Raw genomic sequence first — 13490 nt, forward strand, 5'->3', positions numbered from 1 at the left:
AAAGAAAGAAGAAAGAAAGCAAAAGAGAAAAAAAGAAAAAAAGAAAAAAAAGGAATGTTTTTACTCAGTTCAGCCTTGATGTGTCGTCTTCTTTTTCTGCGTCCGCAGCTGGTGTAGTGTGGCGGTTCAGAGGTTCTTGTTTCTTGCAGCAATAGTGTGCGCCCGCAGTGGTAGGCACGGCGCGCTCCCTTGCTGCTCCCTGGAGCCAGCTGAGGTGTCCTTGCGTGCGCGCCCCTGCAGGTGCAGTGCGGTCCGAGAGCTTGCCCCGCGATTGGCGCCCATTGTCCCCAGGCAGAGGTGTTTTCGCACTCACATGCCTGTGCCCTTAGTCCCGCTGAGCCGAGCTCCGGGAGTTGGTCTCTCGCCTCTTAGGGCAGGGCCAGGGACACTTGTGCTCAGTGGAAGTGAGTGTCCGTGGGTCGCCGCCTCCTGCTGTTCCCATGCTGCAGCTGCCCACCTTCCCTCTCCCGTCTGGGTGGGCACAAACAGAGCCTGCGCTAGTGGTCTGCTTTCCGGCCTGGGGCCCGGTGCCCATGGGAGCTGTCTAGGGGTATCTGTGCACGGTCCTCTGCCTGTTCAGTGGGCCCTCCCTGCGCCTGTTGGGTCACTGATCTTATGTCCGTTGGGGAGTGTCCGAGGGATGCCTGGACTCACGGCCCTGCGCACCTGGGCCAGTGAGTGAGGGCACTTCCCTATGCGCGCCCCAGCGACCCAAGGGTAGGGTTGGGGAGTGGATGAGCACGCCTCTGCACCTGCGCTCCTCAAGAATGGCCTACCACCCCCAAACTTTCCTCCCCTCCCCGCAGTCCACTAGAGAAAAATATAAAGGAGAATTATGTTCTCACTTGCCCGGCAACACGCTGTCTCCTGTCCTTCCGCGCCAATGCCACTTGGTTGAGTCCCATCTCTGCCAGCAGGCAGAGATTCGCTCTCTTCCCGACTCCTCTCTGGGGTAGCCTGTGGTCGCCAAAAAGCCTTTGTGTACTTCCAGCTGCAGCTCAGGCAGGCACCCCAATCAGGAATCCCGTAATGTCCCGTTTTCCTCTGCTATCCTCACTAAACAGGTTGTTCCCAGATGGTTTTTCTCTAATCCAGCAGTGCCATGGCTCGACTCCTGCCAGTGTCTAGCTGTTCACTGAGATGTTCTGTCTGCAATTAGCCCAAACTGCAGACGGGTCTCGGGAGCCTGAAAGCGCAGCCTCCCCTTGCTCCTCCGCCATTTTTCCTCCCAATAGTCCTTTAAATTCAACATTGAGGTTTAGGGATGCACCTGTATGTCTGAGCCGGCTCACTGCATATATAAAGGCATGTTCATCATTTTTTACCAGATGCATTCTTTCCCACCAGACCTTCTAGACTCTCCAAAGCACCAGAATCACTGCCCCCAGTCCCTGAGTCAGACTGCATGTCCCAGGGTCTTGGGTGCCTCGGCATCCAGGAAAGTCTGAGAAGTTCTGCTGGTAGGCTTCAAAAGGTCTGCTCCAAAGCCAGGGAGGGGCCGAGGGTCTACAGGAGTCCTCCTGGGGTCAACTTCTCAACACACAGGGAGCCTCCTGACATCATGAGGGACAGTGAATGGTGGCTGTTGTCTGAGTGAGATCTGAAGGTTGCCACCCTTGGACAGAGGATGCTGAGAGTTGATCCAAACACCTATTTGGGGCTCCTGTTAATATGTAGGTAGGTGACAAGTAGTGCTGTAGATGTTTGTCATTCCTGGCTGGGACACCTGAGGTCACCGTGACCACAGGTTACCTCCTGCATCCTTGTTCTGCACTTTCAGAGAAACTCTCAACTCTATGGGTCCCTCCCCAACACTTCATAAAGCTCCTACTATGAACCAGGCAGGGACCCCCTAAGAAGTGAGACCCCACTCTGCCCACAGGGGCTCCCAGACCTGCTGGGACAGATGCACAAAGCAAGTAATGACACAATAATATGGAAGCAGAGGGACCAAGCTGGACTCAAGTGTTGCTAGCCCATAGAAGGGCCAGCCAGGTGACCAAGCCCTTGTGGGCATCTGCCCAGCATGGAATTGGTGAGTCTGTATAAAATGGGTAGTGTTTCTGTTTTTCAAAAGCTATCTTTCCATTTTCTTGAAAATGTTTTTTATTGAAGTATCATTTACATACAGCACAGAGCACTAATCTTAAGAATGTGGTTTGACTAGCAAAATAGAACCAGAGGCATGGAAACAAGGAACAGACTGACAGTGGCCAGAGGGAGAGGGGAGGGGGAGAAGGGGAAAGAAGGGGAAGGGTCTACTCAAGGAACGAGTATAAATGACCCCTTGGACATGGACAATGAGGTGGGGATTGACTGCAGGGGAGGGCAGTGGAGAGAACAGGGGAAAAATTTGGACAACTGTAATAGAACAACAATAAAAAAAAAAGAATGTGGTTTGATTAGTCTTGACATTTATATACACCCACATTACAGCCCCCACACCATATATAAGAAACATTTTGCCATCCCAGAAATCCTTCCAGAGGTGGCCACCTTTCTGACTTGCATTGCTGTAGGCTGGCCTTTTGTGTTCCCAACCTTCACTTCAATGGACTTACAAGGCTTAGTGTGCTGTATCCCAGCACAGCATTTGTGAGATCAGCCATGATGGTACAGACATCTGTTGTCCTTGCTGTGCAGAAGGCCAGCACGTGGATAAAGGACTCTATTTCGAGACTGGTGGACATTTGGATCATTTCCAGCTTTGGACTACTATGAATAAAGCTGCTATGGGCAGTTTTTTCCTTTAAATTTTTTTTTTATTTATTAGGATGAAATTCATATAATAACCAATCATTTTTAAATGAACAATTCAGGGGCATTGAGTACCTTTGGGGTGTTGCACAATCACCACCTCTATCCATAGCATTGCCATCATAACAAATAAAACCCCTACCCATTGTGGAGCTTTTTACCACTTTCTCCCCTCTAACCTCCTTCCCCTGAAGGCCCTGGCAACCACCAACATGTGTCTGTCTCTATGAATTTACCTATTTTAGATGGTTCACAGAAATGGAATCACAGTGTATGTGACCTTCTGTGCCTGGCTTCTTTTGCTGAGAATTCAGTTTTTGAGGTTCATCCACTTTATACCATGTGCCAGTGCTTCCCTCATTTTCATGGCTGAACACTGTGAGTGCTGGTCAGTCCTAGTGGTCACTGTAGATATCCTGCTTTATTGTCCCAGCCTATGTGGGGACAGGCATGGGCCCAGGCAGGGAGCCTGAGGTCAAACTTCCTAGATCTCCTGAAACTTGGGGAACCATTACTTTCTGAAGCTCTTCCCCTTCCAGAACAGAATGGAAGTCTTGGGGTACAGTCCCTGAAACCCATGATACCTCCAAATTAACCCTTCCCACTCAGACCTGAGCTCTCTTTCTGTCACCTCTGTCCTCCCCAGGCTGCCCCCAAGCATCACTGCCTGTCCTCCCCACTCCTTCAGGATGGATGAATAGAACCTTGTGGAGAGCTGAGATTTTTCCTGATACAACTTAGAGCAGGCTGTTCTGGGGCTCAGTGATACACACCCTGGGAGACGGAGGAGTGCAGAGGCATGGCCCCATCTCCTGGTTTATATAATTGTGTTGTGCTGCACCATGCTGTGTTGTGTCACGTTGTCTTATGTTGTGTTGTGCTTTGTTGCATGTGCTGTGTCGTACTGTGTTGTGCTGTGCTGTGTCACATTGTGTTATGTCATGTTGTGCTATGTTATATTGTGCTTTGTTATATTGTCTTGGCGTGCTGTGCTGTTTTGTGTTGTGATGTGTCACAGTGTTTTGTGTCATTCTGTGTTATATTGTGTTGTGTTGTATTTTTCCACGGGAAAGGACATAAGAACAAAGTTCAAAGTCCAAATTAACATACGCACAAACCATCCCACCACATTGTTACCCCTTGGGTGTCCTTAGCAGACAGCTGGATCTGGACTCACCCAACCCAAGAAGATCAAGGAGGGGTCTCCAGTGGGCTTGCCTGAGAGCCTTGAACCAAGGGCTCATGTGCATCACCTCCATCCTGGCATCCAGTAGGCAGGCAAAGATCCTCAAGCCTCAAGACACATGAATATCACCCTAAAAATTTGAACAGTGACACTTAGGTCCATCCCAGAGGTTGGGATTGAATTTAGTATGGTCAGGGCTTGGAATCACTGACCCCCACCCCCTTGTTCTGGCCTGCTGGCTGTATCCTGCCAATATCCCTCATTAATCCTTTCAACAGACAGCTCACCGCTGCACTGTAAGCCTGGCAATAGAAAAGGGTTTGCCAACCTCACAGCCACTGAAGCCTTGAAAAGCCAACACATCAGCCAATTGTCCACCTCCCAGGCCCACTACAGAGCCATCTTGGACCACTGTCCTTTAGCACAGTGGCTTATAGCAGGAGGTCATTCACAGGGTAAGCTGATTCAAAAGTGGCTCTGGAAGGCTAAACAGATTTGCCCACCTCCTGTTACCTTTCCCTGACTGTATATAGCTTTCTGAGTGACTCTGAGGTGGCCAGTGGACACCCACATTGTGCACCCACATGGTTAGTGCAGCAGCAATGCACTGAGGCAGCAAAGGCTGGCACCTATCCACCCAGGTGAAGGACACTAAGACTCTCAAAAGCAAGCCCTGCAGTCACAAGAGTGACCTCTCTCTCCGCAGGTTTGAGAATGCACATGTCATTTTCATTTCCCCATATTCCCTGAGGGTCCAATTCTCAGATTTCCTTTTCAGTAGAGCATATATTCCAAGGAAACGGGTACACTAGTACACAAGGTCACATACAATGCAAGGTGTTTTCTGTACAATTCTTTATTAATGCTTAAGTGAATAAATTAGCAGCCTCTGGTGTACTTTCCACTGGAGAGGGAAATAGCTAAGTAAATACAGCACTTGCCACAGGATGCAAGTCCAGGAGTATGGGGGCATATCTTCAAGGGTTACCTATGCCATGTGGGAGTCTGAACCAAATAACACAAATTGGACTGGAAGTTAAACTACTAATAGAGAAAGTTATAAAATACAATCAAGAGAGACCCTGATGCCCTGTGATGATATCTTCTTAACACTGTTTCCAGCTCACATCACACTGATCGTGAGGTTTCACTTTAGACAGAGGTCCACTCCTGGTGCAGGCCCACACACCCAGAGTGCCTGGAACTCTAGGCTTCTGTTGTGCAGGGCCCAGCTTGAAGATATCAGGAGCTGCAAGGGGGGAGGGCACTGCCTGTGCACCCTTAGTTGGATCCCAAGAGCTCTCCTTCTCTCCTCTCCTCTTCCCCCCTTTCCTCCTAGAAACCTTTGCCTTGGGTCCTGGCCATGTGAAACTTCACCCAGTCCACTAAGGAGAACTAGCCCTATGGGTGGCAGCCCAGGACCAAGTTTGCAAACCTCAGTGCGGTAGTCACTTGGGGCTGGGACTGCTGTGTGGCCACCCATGCACTGTAGGACATTTGGCAGCATCTACTATCTGTGACAACCAAGTGAGTCTCCACACCTGCCAAATGTCCCCTGAAGGAAAAACTGCCCTTTTTGAGGACTTGTGTTCTCAAGTGTTTGACTTTGCCAGAAGGAAGCCCCACCACCCCTGACTCCAAGGCCAGCAAACTGACTATACAGTTTATTCCTTTGGGAAACATCTGCCCAACTGATACCAATTTCCTCTTTGTGTGTAGTCCTGGAGGGAGAGGAATTCCTTCTGACTTCTTACCCAGGGGGATAACCAGGGCAGGGAGATACCTTATGCTCACCCACTGCAGGTCTCTCCCTCCTCCACTTGCACCTTTGGGCTGTGAGTGAGGACACAGATGTAGGGAGAGGAAGTGACCAAAGCCAGTGCCCCTGCAGGTGCCAGCATGTCCAGGCCTCCAAGCACCTGCCACCAACCCCCAGGCTGCTCTGCGCACTCTCTGCTTCCAGGGAGGTTGCTCCATATAGGTGGGATAGAGCTGGGCCCTTCTTGCCCAGCAAGCCCCTGACTGGGTCCAACCTTCCTTGGAAGGGAAAACCGAGGAAAAGGAGAATAGACAAGGACCAGCTCACACAGGTCAGATTTATATCGGCAACAATCTCCCAAACCCATCCTGGGTAGATACAAGTTGTGAAAAACTATATCCTGCCTGCAAGAAAAGAAACACATCAGCCCTCAGATGATTTGATTGTTTGGCAAATATTTAACTACCAGAGAGGTGTCCAAAAGTTCCTACAAGAAAGTGTGACTTAAAGAAATGGGGACTGCCATGAAGGTGCCTATCTGGATATAGATGCAGAAGTCCCATGTGGCCTGAGTATGAGATGAGTGAGTCCTCTCTCTGGGCCATAGGAGCCAGCTGGAGTGGGCTGAGAGGGAATGCCAAGGCTCTCTTCAGAAATTGAAGAGAATGAGAGAGAAGAGAAGAGGAGTAGATGTGGGTAGCAAGGTGAGAAGGGGGGTTGTTTTGTTTTAAACGAAGACTCCTGATCACATTTTAAAAGGTGGGAAAGATCAGGTGATGGGAGGGAGGGATAGCCTGGTGAGAAGAGGGATGGTGAAAAAGGAGGGCCCTATGGACACAAATGGATAAATGGATATAAGCATGCATGCATGCATGAAAGGCCTAGCCAGGAGCTGCCCTGCAGGTCACTCACACTTTTCCCAGAGCCAGCCGCAGGTCCAAGCTCATGATACCATCTCCACTGCCCTTGCATGGGGCCAGCCACCCCTGCAGACATGAGATGGAGCCAAAACTTCTGCCCCATCCAACTGCTGTGCTGTATAACACTGACTCTGGGTGGGAAAACAAGATGGCGGAAGGGTAAGTGGAAGCTACACTAACCTCCTCCTGGTACTAGTCTAGATTTACAACTTAATTTTGGAGAACTCATCTGGAATAACCAACCGAACACTAGCTGGAGAGAAGTCTTATAACAACGGAGAGACAGAAAAGGCTGCTACATCACAACGTGACCGGTAGGGAGTGCGGAGATGCGGAAGGGCTGGCTGGACTCACACGGGTGGCAGCTGAAGGGACTGAGAAACAGCTCAGCAGCCAGGGGTTCCCCGTGAGAAGGGCAGGGTCTAAACCCCCAGCCTACAACAACAGAGTGGAAAGTAAAAGAGTATCCAGCTGTGAAAAGTGAAAAGCCACAGGGTTTCTTGCTAGCCGGAGAGAAACAGCTGGAGAAAAAGAGCTCTTAAGCAGATCACATACAAAAATATTTTGGCCCCCACTTACCCTGGGCTTGAGTGGAGGGAAGGCAGAGAGGACTGGAGACACTTGGGGAGAGTTTGGTGTGGTGGCTTTGAGGGGAGAGCTGGGGAAGCGGCCGGCTGGGTCCCAGGGCTGACTCATCCCCACACTGCAGGCAGACCATTCCCCTGCCTCCAAGAGGCATCAGCCTGAGGGGAAGCAAAAGCCCTGCCTAGAGGAATTAAGCTGCCACACCCACGGTCCTTAAGCCTGACAGATAATCACAGATTGAATAGATTAACAACTAAAGAAGTCAGACAAAAGCAGTAGATCCCTGGAAGTCTCCAACAGGCTGCCTAGGCCCAGACTGGTACAGGATCTGACGCCACCAGGGGCAGATCCAGGAAGTTCAGATCATTCTAAGAAGCACCAACAAACAATAGGAGTCACAAAAATGGGGAGACAGAGAAACAACACCCCATTGAAAGGAAAGGTAGAATCCTTAGAAAGAGTGCTAAATGAAATAGAGGGAAGCAATCTATCAGATATGGAATTCAAAACATAAATTATGGAGAAGCTCAATGAGCTCAGTGGAAACTACAAGGAACTCCAGAAAAACTACAAGGAACTTACTGAGAATTACACCAGCAGGAAAAAGGACATAGAAGCTATCAATAAGAGGCAGGAGGAAATAAAGAATATGATCTCTGAATTGAAGAACACAGTAGAAGGAATTAAAAGCAGGCTAGAGGAAGCAGAAAATTGGATCAGAAAGCTGGAAGACAATGTAGACAAAAACTCCCAGACAGTGCAACAAAATGAAAAAAGACTGAACAAGACTGAAGAGGCTCTAAGACAGCTGCAGGACAACATGAAATGTAATAATATCTGTATTATAGAAATTCCAGAAGGAGAAGAAGAAGAAGGGCAAGGGATAGAAAACCTATTTGAAAAGCTAATGACAGAAAACTTCCCTAACATGAGGAGAGAAAGAGTCACACAAGTCCAGGAAGCACAAAGTGTCCCAGTGAAAATGAACCAAAAGAGGCCCACTTCAAGACACATCATAATTAAAATGGCAACATTCAAAGACAAAGAAAGAATCCTAAAAACAGCAAGAGAGAAACAACTAATAACACACAAGGAAGCTCTGATAAGGCTAGCATCAGATTTCTCAGCAGAAACACTACAAGCCAGAAGGGAATGGCAAAAATATTCCAAGCAATGAAAAGCAAAGGCCTACAACCAAGAATACTCTACCCAGCAAGACTCTGATTCAAAATGAAGGTGAAATAAGGAGTTTCCAAGACAAAAGAAGGCTAAAAGAATACATCTCCACCAAACCAGCATTGCAAGAGATGCTAAAGGGTCTGCTTTAAGAAGATGAAGAAACAGAGAGAGACAGAGAGGAACACGAGTACAAAGGGGGAAAATGACAATGAATAAGTACTGAAAGAAAGAAGGAACTTCTACCATGTGCAACAACATGGATGGAACTAGAGAGAATTATGCTTAGCGAAATAAGCCAGGCGATGAAAGAAAAATACCTTATGCTATCACCTATTACAGGAAACTAATGAACAACACAAACAAATGAGCAAAATTTAACCAGAGGTATGTAAACAAGGAATAAACTAACTGTAACGAATGGGGAGATGGGAGGGAAAGAAGGGGGTAAGGAGGGGAAGGGTCTAGTCAAAGAACATGTATAATGACCCATGAACATGGACAACTGGGTGGGGAATAAATGTGGGAGAAGTGGGGGCAGGATGCAGGGAAGTAAGAGGGAGAAAAAAGTGGGACAACTGTAATAGAAAAACAAAAAGAAATTTTTTTTAGTGGGGGGAAAAATGAAAATATAAAGAATGGAAATGCAAGTTCAGGGAGTATTAGAAGGACAAAGATTTTCCTTCACACTGTATATTTTTCTCCTTATCTGATCCCTCCAGAGTTTGGCATTCTAAAGAAGTAATGACATAAGTTTCTTTGCATAAAACTAATAAGAGGAGTTGTTAATAGAGATTTTTTTGACTAAGACTTTGACTGGAATATCATGCCTAAAGAAGACATGCTTGGGCTCTGGTTGTTACCAAAAAGCCCTGAGGAACTGGGATTGACTTTCAAAGGTAATAAAAGCCCACGAGATAAAAGGCCTGGTACCTTGGTTGGATGCGCAGTCCATGGCAATCTTTCCAGAGAAGGAATGAAGGTTGTTTTCCTGAAAGATGGCAAGAACGGACCTTAAGGCACAATGGAAAACCAGAAGGACTTGTAAAAGACAGGTGTTTACAGGCGAGGTTGAATACCAGGTATGTGATTCTGCGTCTGTGCCCTGAAGGGCAGATTGAAGGTCACCCTAAATGTTCCTTGCATAAGTTCCAGGAAAAGCAGAACTAAAGATCATAAGGGATCATTTTCTGCTCTTGTTGTGTTTATGCAAATGAACAGGATAAATTAAAAATGGACCTAATGCAGTCCCTTTAATGACAAGGAGGGTAATCTTAGGGAGAAAAATCGTGATTCAAGGAAAATCAGAATGATCAGTGGTAGACTATAAAGTAGTGCAGCTAACTGTCTTTAAAGTTTCTTTTCATTTAAAATTTGTTTTCATTTGAAAGTTAAACTATGTCTGTGGTATTATCAGAGATGTTTAATTTACAGGCAAGAAGAATGTCAAATGCCTTGCAACTGGATGTCTTCCCAATAAGACATTTTTACAGATTTAGAGACTTGTTTGTGGTTTATGTTACATAAATTAACATGTGTTTTCTGTTTTCAAAGGGCACAAGCCTATGATCTCATTACCTGAGTGATTGTCTGTTCATATAGGCCTCACTTAATCCTGTCTTCAGTGCTGCCTCCTGAGACTCAATGGTTTGACCGAACTAAGTAGCTGGGTTGGTGAAGAATGGGGTGGTCTGTGGGCTTCACTTTAAAACTGGTTTCTCTTTTCTGTCCTAATGGCTTGGACAGAAAAGGCCCAGAGGTCTGAGAGGGGGGAAACCTAAAATATTTCCCTCAGCCCAAACTAAGTATAATGGGCAAAAGGGTTTTGGACAGGTGAGATGTACTTGGCACACCTTCCTCCAAAGAAGCCCTACTTTTCCCTAATGTGGGACATTGAAAAATTAATACCTGTCTTTTGTCATCTAGTGGTTATAGATTAAGTGATGTCTTTTAACCCTGTTGCCAAATCTGTTGCCCCCAGAATACAACAAGGATGCCAGCCTGTTAAATCAAGCACGCCATTGTCCGGGGACAGCCAACCAACCTGAAGTCTGCATGAACCTTCCCCATGTGGGAAGGCCACCCTCCCCTCCACACCCCCACTCTTATAAGGGATTTCTGGACCCAAGGGTAGGTAGGATGACGACCATGTCCAGCTTGAAGCAGCTAGAAGAGCTCAAGACCTTCGCCCATTGTCCTTTATAAGATTAAAAAGGTCTTAAGTCTGAGAGGGAGGAACTGTTATTTTTTATTGTTAAAATAATTAATTAATTAATTAATTAATTAATTAATTAACTTTAAAAGAAGAAGAAGAAGAGTATATGAAAGGGTGAGGCAGGAGAGCTTGTATGTACGACACATGGGCATGGACTTGGGGGGGATTGTTGGGGGAGGGGGTGCTGGGCAGAGGGGAGCAAAGGAAAAAAAAATTGGAACTATTTTAACAATATAATCAATAAAATATACTTTAAAAAAAAGACAGTGAAAAAAAGAAAAGAACTTAGGAACATTTTTTGTATCAGTATTTCTTCCACATCTAGAACTCAGTATCCAACCAGAGTAGCATTGCTAACTCCAGCTGGAGGGAGGGACACTGGCGCCTTTTTACTCATGTACTGCACAGACTGGGAGGAGCCGCAGGAGGCACCCAGCTCAGCTCCCAGGAACCAGAAAATAGCAACAGCCGATGTCTGTGTTACATGGGCTCATGCATGCAAGAATGTCAAGAAGAAGTCACAGTGCCATATGCAAAATAGCTGTGGGGCTGCATGGAAGAGATTAATGGAGTATGAATAGGCTCCTTATCCTGGTCGGGAGACTGGAGAAATAACAGCTGAGTCACACTCATAGAGGACTGTGCAAGTGACCTGCCAAAGTAGAGCAGTTTTATGCTAGTCCAATCCAGCTTTGTCCTTGCCAGTGTTCCAAATGAGGAAAAGTCACCTGAACCTTTGTCATTCATGGGTTCCTATCAGTCAGTTTTTGCACAGCATTGTCATAAAGCTCTCAATAAGCAGCCTGGAGTCTCCCTGTGGAACTTCAGGTCTATTTCCTCTTGGTCTGTTTGTTTATCTTAATTTTCCTTACTTCCCATTCATTACATAAAACTTCATCTCTAACTTGGGGATATTATGTGAGGAGGAACCTGTGGACCCTGAGAAAGAAGATACCTATAAAAAAGGGCTCCTGGTGGCTATCTGGCCAAAAATTAAGCAAGCAAGCAAGCAAGCAAACAAACAAATGAACAAACAAACAAAAACTAAACTGCTTCCCACACTGAACTGCCCACCTGCACTGTTTCTGCCATCTGAGCCAGCCCTTATAAAGGAGTTCCTGGAATTGTATTTCAGCCCATAGAACTGAGACTTTCCCCATCCAATTGAAGCTTCATCTTCACTGACCAATCAGAGCGACCCCATTTTTAAAAAGATTTTATTTATTTATTTTTAGAGAGAGGGGAAGGGAGGGGAAAAAAGAGGGCGAGGAACATTGATGTGAGAGAGAAATATCAATCAGTTACCTCTTGTATGTGCCTCGATCAGGGACCAAACTCACAACCCAAACATGAGCCCTGACCAGGAATCAGATTGGCAATCTTCACTTTTTGGGATGATGCCCAACCAAGCCACACCAGTCAGGGCCAGAGTGGCTTCATTTTGACCAATCAGGACAGTGCCTTTTGGCCCTATCAAACTGCAAGGATTTGGAGCCCTCATTTGCATAAGGACAGACCAATTAGGGACCAGGGGCAGGGACTTCTGTCTGTAAAAGTCAGGTCCCTTTTGGTTCAGAGAGTGCATTTTCCTTTTCCACAAAAGGCAGACAACTTTGTTTTCCAGGCTGCCACGGAAACACCAAAATGAAACGCCAAGACATCTCACCAGACCAGAGCAGAGAAAAGCAGATGGAGCAGAGCAGAGCAGAGCTACCAAGTCAGAGAGGAGCCTTGCCTGAGGGCCACATCGCCCAAGGGCCTCCTCTCAGCCATGCATGATCTTCTCATAGCAGTACTGTATAACAATTGAGCTGTTTGTACTAAATAAAGTTCCTTTCTTCACTGCACCCCAAATTGGGGGTTCCTATTGGCATTGAGTCAGTTGGCAGTGGCATGGTTTTCTAAATAGGTGGTCCTCTAAACAGAGGTATATAAACTCATGAGGCTGTGCCTTCTACTTTCAGTCAGAAGTCAGTTACTCCTCCTTCAGAAATAAATGCAGAGCTGATTTCAAAACCCCAAATTTACTTATAAAGTGGACATTAAAATGATTCAACATAAACTGAAATTTCAAATAAAAATGGCACCTTGCTCAATAACCTAAAATCATCAAAAGAATTTGTCATGGTTTTGTTTACAGTATTGCTCACATTCTCCTGAAATGAAAGGATATTTCATGCATTCAGGATTTAGATATAGAGGATTTCTAAGCTATATGTTTATTGAAAACACCTTTTCACGTGTGTTTAAAGAGTCAAATATTTGAACATTAAAACATCATCCCCAGTTATTCAATTTCTTTGCTTTTCATAAATACAAAACTGACATTCAGATGTGTAATTTTATTTCCCAAGTACGTAGACATTTGAAGAGTTTTCATCCTAATGAAGACAGAAGACTGAATTCACTATGATCAATATATGCAACTCCCCTCACTATTTGTCTTACATACTGCCTTATACCACCTTACACGACCCCCTTCCACAGCCAGTCACCTGGGCAATGGAAAGAGAGAGGAAGCAAGGAACATGATGCTACCTCTGCCTGAAGCACCACCCTTAGTCACCATGGCAACTCTTGCAGGGCCCTGGGTCCCATCCTTCCCCCACTTCCCTTAGTGCCCTACAAAGGCAGGTCTGTCCAGAGGACACCTTGGACGGAGGCCCGTGGTAGCAGTGTGTCATCTGCCATGGCTCCCAAGGCCATGCACTACATGGCACACCTCGTCCACAGGGCTTGTATGTTTGGAGACAGAATCCAGAATTTAGGACACCTGGGCCCTCTTTCCACAGCTTTGTCATCCATTTTCCATTTCCCTAGAAGCAGCACAGTTTCCATGCAGAGACATTGCCAGACATGTCATATTTCATCATGTTTAATTCAGTGTCAGCC

This window comes from Furipterus horrens, unplaced genomic scaffold (assembly GCF_987537825.1).
Source record: "Furipterus horrens unplaced genomic scaffold, mFurHor1.1.pri manual_scaffold_4, whole genome shotgun sequence".
Classification (NCBI taxonomy): domain Eukaryota; kingdom Metazoa; phylum Chordata; class Mammalia; order Chiroptera; family Furipteridae; genus Furipterus; species Furipterus horrens.